The sequence below is a fragment of the Ornithorhynchus anatinus genome, chromosome 8, assembly GCF_004115215.2.
Source record: "Ornithorhynchus anatinus isolate Pmale09 chromosome 8, mOrnAna1.pri.v4, whole genome shotgun sequence".
NCBI lineage: Eukaryota > Metazoa > Chordata > Mammalia > Monotremata > Ornithorhynchidae > Ornithorhynchus > Ornithorhynchus anatinus.
The window spans coordinates 28,621,308-28,638,355 of record NC_041735.1 but is presented as its reverse complement, the minus strand read 5'-3'; the positions used below and the strand labels follow the sequence as shown (position 1 = coordinate 28,638,355).

General features: G+C 45.8%; 1 protein-coding gene and 1 long non-coding RNA gene across 2 annotated transcripts in view; one reads left to right on the top strand and one right to left on the bottom strand.

Moving 5' to 3' along the window:
* LOC114813803 overlaps positions 1-17,048 on the bottom strand; it is an 81,507-nt gene that overhangs the window by 53,911 nt on the left and 10,548 nt on the right. The gene's annotated exons all lie outside the window — the stretch shown is intronic.
* The window catches only part of MAPK6 (mitogen-activated protein kinase 6), a 67,286-nt gene continuing 54,837 nt past the window's right edge, over positions 4,600-17,048 (top strand). Inside the window, exon 1 of the mRNA XM_029070942.2 lies at positions 4,600-4,663. The gene's annotated coding sequence lies outside the window, so the exon portion shown is untranslated. The remainder of the gene's footprint in view (positions 4,664-17,048) is intronic.

Sequence of the window (17,048 nt, the reverse complement as noted above, 5' to 3'; positions counted from 1 at the left end):
ACCACTGAACGCTACTAAAAAGACCAGTGTCCCCAGCAGAGCGAGGAGCAAACTCAACAAAAGACCTCAGGGATAAAGGCAGCTGTGGAACAGCTCTCTGCCTAAAAGTCACTATGGACTGGATATGGACAATAATAATAGTGATGATGTTGGTGGTATTTGTTAAGCACTTACTTTGTGCCAGGAACTGTATTAAGCGCTGGCGTGGATACAAGCAAATTGATCTGTCCTAAATGGGGCCCCAATCCCCATTTTACAGAAGAGGTGACAGAGAAGTGAAGTGATTTGCCCAAAGTCACACAGCAGCAGAGCTGGGATTAGAACCCAGGTCCTTGTGACTCCTAGGCCCGTGCTCTATCTAGACCACACTGCTTCAAACACGAGGCACAGGTTACAGTGGTATCTCTTGGGGAGAGATGCAGTATATTTCTGTTCCATTCAAGGAACCATAGGGGCTGGCTCTTGATGTGCTCATGGACCATTTTTCCTTCTCCAGCAGTTCCCCAGCACCCTTAGTAGGGAGAATTGGGAGGCACAGCTGATATACATCTTTAATGGGGTTTCTGCCACAGACACCAACTTTTTGCTATGAGGGCGGGATGAGGAGGGACAAGGATTGGGAGGGCACAGACTTCAACAAACTAAGAGGCCTGAAAGCCATTTGAAGTTTTCTCACCCTGACTGGAAACTCTCAGGTCTTGTCAGATAACTAATGCCTTGCCTAGGAGGGTTTGTCTCAATATGACTGCTTGGCACATAGTAAGTGCTTAACAAATACCATCATTATTATTATTAATATGACTGAATCAATGGCTCCAATGAACAACTAGATGGGTCTCCTACTGGTGCAAGTTTGCACTGAACTTGGCTGGAGAAGGCAGTTGGATTTTACAGACCTCTAAAACCAGCAGCTGATCATCACTTTGCCAATTGAACAGTCAGGCAAACAACATTGGCAGCTGGGATGAGTTCTTTTGACTCTCCTACCTTTGCCAGCAGTATCAAGAGATTTCTCACCTCCTTTCAAAATCCACTCCCTGCACCTGAGCTCCCAACCCCATCCCTTCACACCTTATCAAAGCACTTGACCCCTCCTTTTTCCCCCCTCCACAACTGCCCTCTTCAGCTGTTCACTTTCCAATGGTCTCTTCCTCTCCGCTTTCAAACACGCTCCCTACAACTAACCTCCAGTTATCGCCCCATTTGCCTCCTATCATTCCTCTCCAAAATTCCTGAGCAAATTGCCTACACCCACTGCCTCCATGTCTTCTCTTCCAATTTTCTTCTTGAGCCCCTCCAGTCTTGCTTCCGCCTCCTTTACTCCATGGAAACTGCCCTTTCTAAGATCACCAGTGATCTCTTTCTTGCCAAATCCAACAGCCTCTACTCCATCCTAATCCTCCTCCACCTCTCAGCTTCCTTTGATTCTGTAGACCACCCCATTCTCCTGGAAACATTATCTAAATTTGGCTTCACTGACACTGTCTTCTGGTTCTCCTCCTACATCTCTGGCCGCCCATTCTTAGTCTCTTTCGTAGGCTCCTTCTCTGCTTCCCACCTTCTAACTGTGAAGTTTCTCAAGGCTCAGTTCTGAGTCCCCTTCTATTTTTCATCTACACCCACTCCTTGGGAGAACTCATATGCTCCCACACCTTCGATACCACCTCTAGATGATTCCAAAATCTACCTCTCCATCCCTGACCTCTCTTTCTTGAAGTCTCGTTTTTCCTTCTACCTTCAGATATCTCTATTTGGATGTTGAGGCATCAGCACGAAACAGAACCCATCTTCCCACTCAAACTCTGTCCTCCCCTTTTCTTTCCCCTAACTTTAGACAATACCACTCTCCTCCCTGTCTCACAATCCTATAACCTTGGCATTATACTGGACTCATCTCTCACATTCCACCCACATATTCAATTTGTCACCAAATCCTATTAGTGCTACCTTCACAACCTCCCTGCCTCTTCTCTTTCCCCACTCCAGGCTTTACTTAACTCTGCTGCCTAGAGAATTTTTCTAAAAAAAAGGTCTTTTCACATCTCCTGTCTTTCCTAAACCTCTGATGGTTACCCATCCGCTTCTATCTCAAACAGAAACTCCTTACCTTTAAAGCACTCAATCAGCTCCCTCCCTCCTATCTTACCAAGGTGACTTCTTATTACAACACAGCCCACCTGCTTTTCTCCTCCAATGCCAACCAACTCTTTGCATCGTGATTTCATTATATCTCATTGCCAACTCCTTGCCCATAACCTTCCTCTGGCTTGGAACTCCCTTCCCTTTATATCCAACAGACCACCACTCCCCCCATCTTCAAAGACTCATTAAAATTACATCTCCTCCAAGAAGCCTTCCTCAATTAAGCCCTCTTTTCCCTGCCACCCTCACCCTTCTGTGTCATCTATGCATTTGAAGCTGTACCTTTAAGCATGTGCTAGTCCACAATTTATTTTAATGTCTCTTTCCTCCTCTAGACTGAAAGCTTCTGGTGGGCAAGAAATGGGTTTATCAACTCTGTGGTGTACTTTCCTAAGCTTTTAGTATAGTGCTTTGCACACAGTAAGCACTTAATGGATAACACTGATTGATTGATAGTGTAAAGTCAGAGGTGGATAGGGAAAATAAAACAAAAGAAAAAATTCCATGCTCAATGCAGAACTGGCGAGGAAAACTGAGAAAGAAGCCATGATCAAGACGTCAGATTCAGTGGCCTAGATTTTTTGACATTGCCCTACTTTGGTGCAGATAATGAGGAATTGTTGCTAAAGACAGCTAATAAATGAAGCAGATCTCCAACTCCAATTATCAAATTTCTAAATGGGAAAAACTGGGCCATTTCAGGGGGAAAAGAGGATAATGATGCAATTAAATTATGGCAAGGCTCTGGATATATGTAATATACATTTGCCATAATATACAAATACATTTGTATTTTAATATATATATGTTTTGTTGTGTGTAGGGAGTGTTTGTATGAGGTACAGACGTTTCCAGTATTTTAAAACAAATTAAGATATGAACTTTATATGAGGTATAATAAAAATCTCTGTTTTTCTTTTGTTGGCTGCTTTGTAAATAGAATGTATTTAACAGGTATTAGGGTCAGAGACGAGTAGGAAACTTTCACTTTCCAATAGAAAAAGACAAATGTTTTCCTCCCTTAAAATAAAGCAAGAAAATCTAGTTTTCCTTATCTCTATCTGGGAGGCAGTAAATCTAGGTCACACTCCTAATGAAAGGCTTCTAGGACTACTGATTACATTATCGAGCCATAGCTTCCTAAACTGGAATACTGGAACTGATGGGTCAGGCAGTTAAAAGTGCATCTGCTGAGAGGGTTAGCTGTCATTTGCTTCGCAGGATCCTTCTTAATATGTTAGGCTAGTTCAAAATTTGCACAACAGAAGTGAGAGTTGAGTTCTTGAGTTGGGTTATATCTGAATTTCACCCTCAAAGGAGCCTGAGATCAGCACATCCTACGTTGACCTTGAAGCAATTTATGGAAATCTGACGCTTCGGCATGAAATCAATTTTCTGCAGTGAAAATATTCTCCATCTCTTTTACTTTTTTCTTTTGGGTGGGGGTGGGGGGAGGGGTTTTTTTTTGTGTGTGAATATGTGTGTGCGTGCAGGCACATACATTCATTCAATTGTATTTATTGAGCCCTTACCATGTGCAGAGCACTGTACTAAGCACTTGGCCACTGAGACTCACAGCTCTGCAAAGGGTCAAGCTTCATTGACACCCAGTCTTGTGAACCTCCAGCTGGTCAGATCCAGACTGGACTGGGCAGATTCTGCTTCCAACTGGTGCTTGGGTCCCTCAGGAAGTGAGAGAGAGGAGGGAGGGGGCTAATGTTCTCTCCTGGTTTGGAGTTTCATTTTCCGCGGCCAGAAATGATGGAAAAACACAGGCAGAACACTAAAATCCACAGGTATCTTCTTGCTAAATTCAATCGTAATTATGGAGTGCCTACTGTGTGCAGAGCACTGTACTACGCGCTTGGGCGATATAACAATAAACAAACACATGCCCTGCCCATCATGAGCTAAATGTTGCTATTGTTTCTTCTTCATTGACTCTGCAGGGATCCCCTCCAGCAGGTCAACCTCCAGCTGGCAAATCTTTTAAAATAACTGGAGTTCGGCGGCATTGTAGTCTGCCCGTAATGCCTGTTGAACTAAAGAGGGCCTAGTTGTGTTGGACCTTGAAAATCCAGCCAATGCAGAGTTCTCAAGGGCCTGACTGCCCTGAGCAGGATGGCCAGTGGTAGGCTGAGTGGATATAGGATGCGTCTTTGCCGACCTAGAAGTAACAGACGCTTGCTATCACTGAATGGTATTTATTTTTTATCAAGCACTGTCTAAAGGCCTTGAGGGAGTACAATACCACAGAGTTGGTAGACGTGTTCCCTGCCCACAGTGAGAGGAGCATTCTCCAGGTCACCCAACATAATGTAATGGAACTTAGAACAGTGCTTGGCACATAGTAAGTGCTTAAACACCATCATCATCAAATCCACAGAACCCAGAGTGTGTCTTTGCAGGAAATCCATTCTCCCCCGCCACCCTCACCTTTTCTCCCGAGTCTTTCCACTGTCCTCCCATATCCCTGTAAACTCAGGTGCGATTTCCGAGCTCCAGGATGCAGTAGCAGGAGGTAAGGTGGAGGGAGGCTGGGTGTTTTTTTTAAAAAAAGGATACAGGACCTGAAGATATCTGATCCTGTAATGATACTGGACAGTGACAAAGGAGCTGGAAGTTGGACTGACGCCCACCCCAGCCCTGCCTCTTAAAGCATCTTAAATAATTTCCATAAGGAGGGAAAAAAAGAGAGGAGAGGAAGAAGGTCCGAGGCTGATGGGGATGGGACTTCACATATATTGAATTCATCTATCGCCTTCCCATTCTATATCTGCAGCTGGTGTCTCTAATATCAATCCCCTTTTCACTGCCAATATGTTATGCTTTGGAAGTGACAGTCTCACACAATAACAGTGAACAAACTGAAGGTCAATAAGTAGTGCATATCATTTCTCTTTTAATATGTTTTTCCTTCAGCCAAACCTAGAAAAGGGGCTTTCCGGGAACTCATGTTCTTCTGTTCCTGGCTCCCTTGGTAAAGAGAGTGGGTTTTTAACTATTTCTCAATCAGCCATATTTATTGAGCGCTTAATGTGTGCAGAGCACTGTACTAAGCACTTGGGGGAATATCTTTAACAGAGGTGGTAGATATATTCCCTGCCCACAGTGTGCTTACACTCTAGATGGGGAGACAGATTAATAAAAATACATTACCGATATGTATATACATTACAGGAGGGATGAATAAAGGGAGCTAGTAAGGGTGACACAGAAGGGAGTGAGAGAAGAGGAAATGAGGGCTTAGTCAGGGAAGGCCTCTTGGAGGAGATGTGTCTTCAATAAGGCCTTGAGGGTATCCGTTGGTTATGAAGAGGGAGGGCATTACCAGGCCAGAGGTAGGGCGTGGGCAAGAGGTTGGTGGGGAGATAGACTAGATGGAGGTATGGTGAGTAGGTTGGCATTGGAGGAGTGAAGTTAGTAGGGCAGAAAAAGTCACTACCTACATAGTGAAGCTCATCTCTGTATAGCGTATGCCCTCTGACTGGAGCACTGTGTGCCGATGCATATTAATCTCCCAATCAGTGATATTCATTAAGTGATTAGGTACTTGGGAGAGTACAATCCAAGCCCTCAAGGAGATTACAATCTAGGGGAAATCACAGCGCCATTTGTACCCCATGGACTGGCTTGTTGTGGAGCCCATATCTCAGCCCTGGGTGAGGCTGGACAGCCTAACGAAGGATAGCTCGTCGAGATCGACTGTAGATGTAACTTGCTTCGAACTGTTACCTTCTGCCGTCTTATTTCCCTCTGGTCCAAGTGTTCGCTGTCTCCTCTATCCTTCATTGACCTTACTGACGCATAGTGGTCCCCTTAGACCTTCATGGTTCCCCATTCCCTAGTGACCCAGACTGCCTCTATTTCTCACGGTTCAATAATTTCCTCCAACATTACAAGACATTTTCCCACTGTGCCCGGCCCTCACTCTCACCCTGTTTCCTCCACCACCTCTGCCCCCGGCCCCACACACCCTACCATGTCCAGTCGTCCAGTTCCTTTGGCTCCACCCATTCTCTGCATCCCAACTCTTTTGTCTAGGTCCTTCCAGCTCTGCTCAAATCCTTTCCACCTGCTGGGACTTCCTTCTGTGCCAAATTGTAAGCCATATTATTAATGTTCAAATTCATTCATTCAATTGAATTTACTGAGCGCTTACTGTCGGCAGAGCACTGTACTACAATACAATGGTGAACTGACATTCCCTGCCCACAACAAGCTCAGTCTAGAGTGGGGGAGACAGACATCAAGTAAATAAAGTTACAGACATGTACATAAGTGCTGTGGGGCTGGGAGGGGGGGAAGAGCAAAGGGAATGAGTCAGGGTGATGAAGAAGGGAGTGGGAGATGAGGAAAAGTGGGGCTTAGTTTGGGAAGACCTCTTGGAGGAAATGTGCCTTCAGTAAGGCTTTGAAGCGGGGGAGAGCGGTTGTCTGTCGGATTAGAGAAGGGATTCCAGACCAGAGCAGGACGTGGGGTAGGGGTCATATACGTTGTCTTGTATCCCAAGTGCTTAGTACAGTGCTCTGCACACAGTAAGTTCTCAATAAATATGATTCAATGAATGAATTATTAATATATGCTATTCAATAGCTCTAAGGAAATTGCGGGGGAGGAGGGCAAGTCATTAGCAGCCCTTTCGTGTTCCATATTGTGGTATTTATTAAGCACTTACGGTGTGCTAAACACTGTTCTGAATACTGGAGTAGATTCAACACAATCTCTGTCCCACCTGGGGTTCATAATCCAATGGTGAGGAAGAACAGGAATTGAATCCCCATTTTAAAGATGAAGAAATTGAAGCAGAGTAGCTAAGTGACTGCCCCAAAGTCACACAGCAGAGAAGTGATGGAGCTGGGATTCGAACCCAGATCCTCTGACCCCCAAGCTCTTTCCACTAGGTCATGCTACTGCATACGGCATCATCTGGAAGTCTCTTACAACTCCCAAACCTAAAGCATTTTTCCAGGGGTCCGGTGGGTCCCCTCTTTCTCCATAACCACGGCATTCCACCCCCTGGGCCCTAACCACACAGGTGGCCTTTGCTTTCAACAGGTGGAACTTTTAAATTGCTACCTACTGTGCGTCTCCCTCCCAGGAAATCGCCTCACTTCCTTATCACCCACCCGGGCTTTGAGGCTCGGTTTTAAAAGAGTGCAATCCAGCAAGGAGATCGTGACCAGAAGCTCTGCAGAGGCTTAAAATGGCTTTTGATTTCACCCCAATTCTAGGCTGGAACACTATTACCTCGAATTTGGAGATTCCACTCCATGGTTTGGATGTCGCAGGCCTGCATTCCCAGAAAATCAACTCTGCAGCTTGGGGTGGGAGGGGCCCGAGGGAGGAAGAGAGGGAGGCAATAAGAAGTGATATTCATCAAGCTCTTTGCTACTTTATGCAAATCCTTGTTTGTAGAAGTGTCGCTCCATTTCCTTAGTAGCTGTGATCAAATCCAACTCATCCAAAACTTGCCTCTCGTGTTGCCTGAAGTATAATTAGGGAAATATTTTCCAGCATTTTAGGCCCCCTCATTTGTGGAATACAAAATGCCCACTGTAGGAGTTAGTGGAAAATACACATTTGTGCAGCCTACAGGACCAGATTCCCCACCCTCACCCTGAAGGGAACGGAACTTCTCTCAACCAACTTTGGATTTAAAAGTTTCCTCCACTGGTCCAAGGAAGGATCATGCTTTTGGAGCATGGCTCAGTGGAAAGATCCCGGGCTTGGGAGTCAGAGGCCATGGGTTCAAATCCCATCTCTGCCACTTGTCAGCTGTGTGACTGTGGGCAAGTCACTTCACTTCTCTGTGCCTCAGTTACCTCATCTGTAAAGTGGGGATGAAGACTGTGAGCCTCACATGGGACAATCTGATTACCCTGTATCTCTCTCAGCGCTTAGAACAGTGGTAAGTGCTTAACAAATATCAACATTATTATTTTCCAGGCGCCAGGTTGTTCTCGGAGTTTTCTTTGGAGGTACGTTAGGGAAGGAGAAAGAAGGCGAGGAGCCAACCGGGTTGGCATTGATGGGCATTCTCCCCTACGCATCAGGCAAGGTACTTTCCCCTGGAGCTGGGGAGAAAGACGCCTAGTCTAAGTCTTCCTGCTTACTCACTTTCACAGTCACTCAGGCCAGGGAGGAGAGAGTGAGCTGGCTGCCCCTGGGGAGAGTACAGAGACTGCTTGACAGGAGGCTTGTGACCTTTGGACATTTGACATTTGATATTCGCCCCACCCGCAGCACTTATGTAGGCATCCTTAAATTATAGATCATATGTCTGTCTCTCCCTGTAGACTGCAAACTCGCTGTGGGCTGGGAACGTGTCCCCTAATTCTGATGCCTTGTTCTCTCCCAAGCCCTTACCTAGTACAGTGCTCTGTACAGAGTAAGCGTTCAATAAATACCAATGATTGATTCCTTGTCAATGGAGGCTATCACATTCTGCACATTTGCACGAGTGTAGGGACCGGCCTAAATGGGATCTCTGAGAGTAGGTGGACTTGGGTGGTAAAGAGCACATTACCTTCCTCATCTCTCTGAGCAGTAATATGCCGGCCACAGTTTAGCCACCGTGATCACCTGCCAGTGATCACGGTCCTGGGAGTCAGAAGGTCACGGGTTCTAATCCTGACTCCACCATTGGTCTGCTGGGTGACCTTGGGCAAGTCACTTTACTTTTCTTTAACCTCAGTTACATCATCTGGAAAATGGGGATTGAGATCATGAGCCCCCTGTGGGACAGGGACTGTGTCTAACCCGATTGTTTGTATCCGCCCCAGTGCTTAGTACAGTGCCTGGCATGGAGTAAGCGCTTAACAAATATCACAATGATTACTGAGAAGCAACGTGGTGTAGAGAATAGAGCATAGGCCTGGGAGTCGGAAGGTCATGAATTCTAATCCTGGCTCCGCCGCATGTCTACTGCATGACTTTGGATAAGTCACTTCTCTTCTCCGTGCCTCAGTTACCTCATCTGTAAAATGGGGATTGAGACCGAGCACCCTACATGGGACAGAGACTGTGTCCAATCCAATTTGCTTGTACCCATCCCAGTGCTTAGTCCAGTGCTTGGCACATAGTAAGCACTTAAATACCATTTTTGGGGAACGGTTTTCAAGTTAAACTAAAGCCAGGACAGTGTGGCGGTTTGTCTCGACCCCTTTAATAGCCTGCTGGAGGCTTTCCGCCCCATTATGTCCAAGTAAGTGAAAACCCTTCCAAAAAAGCCAGGAGTTCTACCACTGTTCTACGTCCCCGAGAGCTAAATACGGAGCTGCAAAAACTGAAGACCGAGTTCGAAACGGATACCAGGCTATTGATGCCTGTCTACTTGTTTTGCTTTGTTTTCTTGTCTGTCTCCCCCCTTCTAGACTGTGAGCCAGTTGTTGGGCAGGGATTGTCTCTATTTGTTGCCAAATTGTACTTTCCAAGTGCTTAGTACAGTGCTCTGCCCACAGTAAGCGCTCGGTAAATACGATTGATTGAATGAATGAAAGGTAGAAGACGTGGCACAACAGGCCCGGAAGAATAGCAAACATGAACCCCTGGACCAGTGTTAAAGAACTTCCCACCGTCATCCATCACAGGAGCTCAGAATGAAACAGCTGGCCGCTGGGGCACTAAATTGCACTGCTAATAATAATCATAATCATAATAATAATAGTACTTGTTAAGTGCTTACTATGTGCCAAGCACTGTTCTAAGGACTGGGGTAGATACAAGTTAATCAGGTTGGGTCCGGTCCCAGTCCCCCCACATGGGGCTTACACTCTTATCCCCATTTTTTACAGATGAGGTAACAGGCACAGATATGTGACGTGACTCTCCCTAAGTCACCCAGCAGACGGAGCTGGGACTAGAACCCAGGTTCTTCTGACTCTCAGGCCCGAGCTGTAGTGACTTTTGCTTTGGTGAGTGTGTTAGAGTGACACTGTGCCCATCGGATATTTTTGCTCTTCTCTCATTCATGACCCTGTGCAACTTGAAGGATGGTCGTGACTGCCAGAGCGGGGGTGGCTTGGGAAGACCGATGGGAGGAGCCAGGGAACCTTGAAGTAGGACTCAGTGCAAACAACTTGGTCTGAAGTGGTGTTGCGAAAAACTTTTTTAACCGTGTCAAATTGAAAGAGGAAGGAGTGGAAGTAATTCACAAAAAAGCCGAATGTACAGCCTTAGCCAAGGTTCTGAATGATTATGACTGTGACATCTCTGGATCTCTGAGAGACAATGTTTAGGCCAGAGTGGCCAAATGGTCATTTAAACACATTTCTTTGATCAAACTCAAATATTCGTTTAAAATAGGAGTAAAGGTTAAAGCCACTAAGTCCAACTAGGGCATTGCAACAGAGGAAACAGAAAGAGATGTCATGAGAATGAGGAAAGTAGAGTTTGTCAAACTAAGGTCAGAGAGTTTTTAGATGGAAAGAGTGGTCGTATGTGTTGAAAGTAGCAATGGGGTCAAGGAGAATGAAAACAGAGACTAAACCATTCTATTTGGCAAGAAGATGGTCACTGGTTTCAGTGGATGAATAATGGTGAAATCTGCTCCTTGAAAGCATAAAAAGTAGAAGAGAGGAAGTGGAGGTGGAGGCAGTGGGTATTTTCAGGCTGTTGAAGAAGTCTGGGCAAAAACAGACTCAGAAAAGAGGACCACTGTTGGATTTTAGGTCATGGAGGTGGGGTTTTGTTTTGTTTTGGTATGGGAAAAATTTGGAAGTATTTGAGGGCATAAGGAAAGGAACAAGAGGAGGAGAGGGTGAAAATACAAGAATAAGAGAGAAGGAACAGTTATTTCCCGTCGACCACCTCCTTCTCCTGGAAACATTATCTAACCTTGGCTTCACTGACACTGTCCTCTCCTCTTCTCCTCCTATCTCTCTGGCCGCTCAGTCTCTTTCACGAGCCCCTTCATCGGCTTTTACCCTCACACTTTGGGTGTCCCTCAAGGTTCAGTCCTGTCACTTTCTATTCTCCATCTACATCCACTCCCTTGAAGAACTCATTCTCTCCCATGGCTTCAACTACCCCCTCTTTGCAGTTGATTCCCAAATCTTCTTCTCCAGCCCTGATCTCTCTCCTTCTTTGCATTTCCTCCTGCCTTCAAGACATCTCCACTAGGATGTCCTGTCACCTCAAACTTAACCTGTCCAACAGAACTCCTATCTTCCCACCCAAATCCGGTCCTCCTCCTGACTTTCCCGTCACTGTGGACAGCACCACCATCCTTCCTTTCTCACAAACCTCTAACTTTGGTGTTATTCTCGACTCATCTCTCTCATTCAATCGCTGAATCCTGTCGGTTCAACCTTCACAACATCATTAAAAAACCATCCTTTCCACTCCATCCAAACTATTATCATGTAAATCCAAGCATTTATCCTCTCCCACCTTGGTTACTGTATCAGTGTCCCTGCTGACCTCTCTCCCTCCTATCACATCCAACTCTAGTCCATATTTCACTCTGCTGCCCCGATCATTTTTCTACAAAAACGTTCAGTCCATGTTTCCCCACTCCCCATGTCTCCCATCACCTCAAGCTTAACATGTCCAAAACTGGACCCCCTATCTTTCTTGCAAAATCCTGTCCTCTCCCTGACTTTCCCAACACTATAGACAGCACCACCATCCTTCCTGTCCCATAAGCCCATAACCTTGACGTTATCCTTGACTCCTCTCTCTCATTCAACCCATTTATTCAATCCATCATCCAATTCTGCCAGTCCCACCTTCACAACATTGCTAAAATCCTCCCTCTCCTCTCTGTCCAAACTGCTACCATGTTAATCCAATCATTCATCCTATCCCACATGGATTACTGCATCAGCTTCCTTCCTGACCTCCCAACCTCCTGTCTCTCCCCACTCTAGTCCATACTTCACTCTGCTGCCCGGATCATCTTTCTACAAAAACATTCAGGACACGTCACCCCCCTCCTCAAAACACTCCAGTGGTTGCCCATCCACCTTCACATCAAACAAAAACTCTTCACCATAGGCTTTAAAGCACTTCACCACCTTGCCCCCTCACTACTCTCCACTCGCCTCACTGCTTTCCTTCTACAACCCAGCCCGTGCACTTCATTCCTCTAGTGTTTACCGTCTCATTGTGCCTTCAACCTTCTCTCTATGCCTCGATCTCGCCTATCTCACCACCGACCACCGACCACTCCCCCATCTCTTGCCTCTGGCCTCCCTCCTCAAATCTGACAATCATAGACTCCTCCTTCAAAGCCTTATTGAAGGCACATCTCCTCCAAGAGCCTTTCCCAGACTAGGGCCCACCCTTTCCTCTTCTCCTCCTCCGTTCTGCCTCACCCTCACTTGCTTTTGGTCTTCCCCCCCTCCCAGCCCCACGGCACTTATGTACACATCTGTAATTTATTTATTTGTATTGATGTCTGTCTCCCCCCTCTAGATTGTAAGCTCATTGTGGACAGGGAATGTACCTTTTTATTGTTGTATTGTACTTTCCCAAGCACTTAATACAGTGCTCCGCACACAGTAGACACTCAAGAAATACCACCGAATGAATGAATCCTACATATCTTATTATTTAAGTACTAACTCGTGTTAAGTAGTTAAGTACTAACTCAGCATAGCCTCTTTTCCTTCTTCCTCCTATCTGTAATTTACTTTAGGGTCTGTCTCCCTGCTAAAGTGGAAACTCCTTGAGGGAAAGGATCAACAATACAGAATGCAAGCAATACAGTGCTCTGCATATATTAAGTGCTCAGTAAATTCAGTCGGTTGATTGATGGATTAAAAGGTGACGATTGATTGACTGAAAGGCGACAGAGTACATGGCATGGGTTGAGGAGCAAATTTACATCCATTATAAACGTTCATTCAAGTATGGCCTCGTACATTCAGAATGTTTGAAAAAAGAAATAAACACTTAAAACCAAACACACTAAGGGATTTTGGTACTTCTCAGTTACAGGCTATGACTCCGATAAATATTAGCATGATGAATTATTACTAAAGTAGCAGCTGTAGTTAGGACTCATATCACAGTAACTTAACCTCCCTATCCTACCGGATCATTCCTATTTCTGACTATCAACCCCCAGCCCCCACTCGGTTGACCTTCTTATTCTATTGGGTAGATTTTTATTCAGTCAGCACCATGTATGCATAAAGCAGAAAAAACATGTGGATTTAGAACTTTTTTCAAACAGTATTGCTTTTTTCCTAATGCAGAAACAAGCAAGACACCATCATTGTTTTTAGGAAGTTAAGAAAAGACTGAAAACCAAATCTGCCAGTTTGTCCTCTTCCCCACCCCTCAAATTTCCCCCCAAAGGCTTTTGGCATCCTTCAGGGGCTTTTTGCAGGGGAGGGGGAGGGAATGTATACGCTGGGTAGCGATTCGGCATATCAGCAAAACCCTGGCTCAGCAGCCTGGCGGGGGAGGAGGGGCATCAGTCTACTGTGAGGACATCCATATGGCATTTACAACCAGGACTCTCTGAGAGGCTTCCCACCCAGCCACCAGGTAAAATGACTGTTTCCTAGAGCTCAAAGTGGGGCTTCCATCTGGGCTGGCCAGTGGCCCAAGAATAGGGGGGAAATGAAGGAAAAAGATAAGACAAAGAAAGAGGAGGATTGGTGAGGGGTGGGGGGAGCCAGGGAAGGGGAGAGAGAGGCAGAAACAGATTGAGAGGCAGAGAGAGACAAAAGAAGCACACAAAGGGAGAGAAGTGGGAGGAGGAAAGAGAGAGGTAGAAAAGAGAAGGGGGAGAAAAGGAGAGACACCCAGATGGTATCTTTTGGCATGGGGCAGTTGACCAAAGCAGAAGCAGAGAAGTGGAGAGGAAAGAAAGGCAGTTGAGCCTGCTTCTTCCCCGGCACCACCCCGTTCACCGGTGAAATCCACCTGGCCAAACCTGCCACTTTGGCAGGCTGCTCCCCTAAGGCAGCTTCAGCCCTAGAGAGCACGGTGACCCACGCAAGCGGTGGACAGGCAATATCTGCTGCTCCTCTTTCCTTCCCCACTTAGCTACCCCTGCCTTCGCTGACTCTAGATTGCAAGCCAGTTGTGGACAGGGCATGTGACTCTTTACTTCTGTATTGTACTCTCCCAAGCGGTTAGTACAGCGCTCTCCATACAGTATGTGCTCAATAAATATGGGAGTCAGAGGCCGTGGGTTCTAATCCCAGGTCCACCATTTGTCAGCTGTGGGACTTTGGGCAAGCCGCTTAACTTCTCTGTGCCTCAATTACCTCATCTGGAAAATAGGGATTAAGACTGTGAGCCCCATGTGGGACAGGGACTATGTCCAACCCAATTTGCTCGTTTCCACCCCACCACTTAGTACAGCATCTGGTGCATAGTAAGCACTTATATACCACAATAATAATAATTATTATTATTGTTACTAAGCCCTGGCCTGCCTCTCCACAACAGCCTACTCTAGCAGATGTTCCAGGTCTGCACAGAACAAATCTTTGCTCCTGTTTTCAAACTTCTGACTAATTGTTAGGTGGCATTTATCATTTTGCCACTCATAGACACACCTTTGCTTTTTAATGATACAATTTTAAATCATTATTAAATTACTATTCACTGTACAAATATCTGTTCTAACTGGCTGGGAAGGCTTGGGCTCTTCACCACTCTGCACAAAGTCCCAAGGGCTCCAAAAGTTACATTTTTCCCTATAAGGGGGCTACCTACCACCCACTTCATTCCTACAGGACAGGACCACTCCCCAGTGATGGTGGAAGGCTGGGGCGAGGGCACTGTGGGCTCATGGATCCCAGAGCCTCCAAAGCCACCTGGTAGAGTAACTCCAGTTTCAGTCTGCCCCATCTGCTTTCATCAAATTTTTAGCTCTATATGCCCTAGGCCTGCCTTACTGATGCCACTGTCTGGCGATGCCATACTGTTATTGTTAATGGGTTGAGCTTCCAGTTTGGATTCTGGAAGAATCCCAAGGCCCGACCTTGGGCACCGTCTCAATGTTCATCCGTGTCGTGCTCTAAGAACCCTAAACTCCGTGTTTGCTGTAGAGTCACAGCCTTGTTAGTCATCTCCAGGGTGTGGCGTTGACTCTACGCAGCGTGGATGGCGGAGTTCACAAGGAAGCGTTCTGAGTGTGTTTGGAATTTCATCAAAGGCTTTGACCTGATGGTCCAGGTGAAGCTTGCAGGATTGGGAGAGTCATTATTTTCTTCTGTTCAAGCATGTAGAATTTTTTTAGTCTTTTTTGCCCCCACTCTTCATCTTTTTGAACTGGCTTACTGATACAATAGCGGTGTTTCTACAGAACTGGTAGTTGATCCTGCCTCCTGAACTTTTTCCAATCAGTGGTATTTATTGAGTGCTTATTGTGTGCAGAGCTCTGTATTAAATGCTTGGGAGAGTATTCATTCATTCATTCATTCAACAGTATTTATTGAGCGCTTACTATGTGTAGAGCACTGTACTAAGCGCTTGGGATGAACAAGTCAGCAACAGATAGAGACAGTCCCTGCCGTTTGACGGGCTTACAGTCTAATCGTACAGTACAGTACGATAGCGTTGGTAGATGGGACGGAAGGACCTTGCAATATAGTTGGAGAGAGAGAGATTACAACAAATTACAGATAGGGGAAGGAAGAGAGTAATAGGCTTTGTTCATAAGTGCTGTATGGTTGCGGGGTTGGCGTGGGATAACGTCAAAGTCCTTAGGGTCAAAGACCCAAGAGTATAGGAGATGCAGAAGGGAGAACGAATGGAGGGAGAATAGCTATTAGTCAGGGAAGGCTTTTTGAAGGACATATGAATTTAGTAGGGTTTTTTTTAATGGTATTTGTTAAGTATTTACTATGTGCCAGCCATTGTACTAAGCACTGGGGTAGATCCAAGCTAATCAGTTTGGACACAATCCATGTCCCACATGGGACTCTTAGATTTCACCCTCATTTTCGATGAGGAACTGAGGCACAGAGAAGTTAAGTGACTTCCCCAAGGTCACACAGCAGGCAAGTGGTGTAGTGCGGATTAGAACCCAGGTCCTTCTGAATCCGAGGCCCAAGCTCTATCCAGTAGGCCATGCTGCTTCTCAAGATGGAGATGTGAGCAAGGGGTTGACTGTAAGTAAACTAGGTCACACTACTTCGATTCTTGAAGGATTCTTGTAGGCTGGCCCAGGTCATTTCAGAAAAATATCTAAATACTTCAGAATTGAGACTGGCCTACTTTGCCCCCGTCCCCAACTACTCTTGTTGTCTATCAGGCCTGGGCTTGAACAGACTACATTCAGTTTAGGGGACACGGGATTCTGGGGCTTATAGCTCAGACATCCAAGAACGCTGGAGAATTTGACAACATGCCATCCCCTCCCTCACCTCGCTATTACAGTGCCCGGAAGGGAAACGATAATGGCAAGTTTGGGGTGGTGTCCCAGCACTCCAATTTTCAACAAAAATAATACTGCCAGCCAATTCGTGGTAGCAATGGGTAAGTAGTCAGTATGTAGTAAGCATGGTACTAAGAGTTTGAGAAAGTATTAAAGAAGCATTCCCTCTCCACAAGAAGTTTACACAGGGAATTACAAGGGAAGGTAGACAAAAGTATTTATTAAAGTCGTAATAAGATAAAGTGACCATGCAATCAGTCATACGTATGTTCATAATAATAATAGTGATATTTGCTAAGCACATATTGTGTGCCAGGCACTGTGCTAAGCACTGGGGTGGATACAAGCAAATTGGATTGGACACAGTCCCCGTCCCCCTTGGGGCTCACAGTCTCAATCCCCATTTTACAGGTGAGGTTACTGAGGGCTAGAGCAGTGAAGTGACTTGCCCAAGGTCACACAGCAGAGAAGTGGCAGAGCTGGGAACCCATTACCTTCTGATTTCCAGGCCCATGCTCTATCCACTAGGCCACGCTGCTCCTCAGGGAGGGTAAATAAA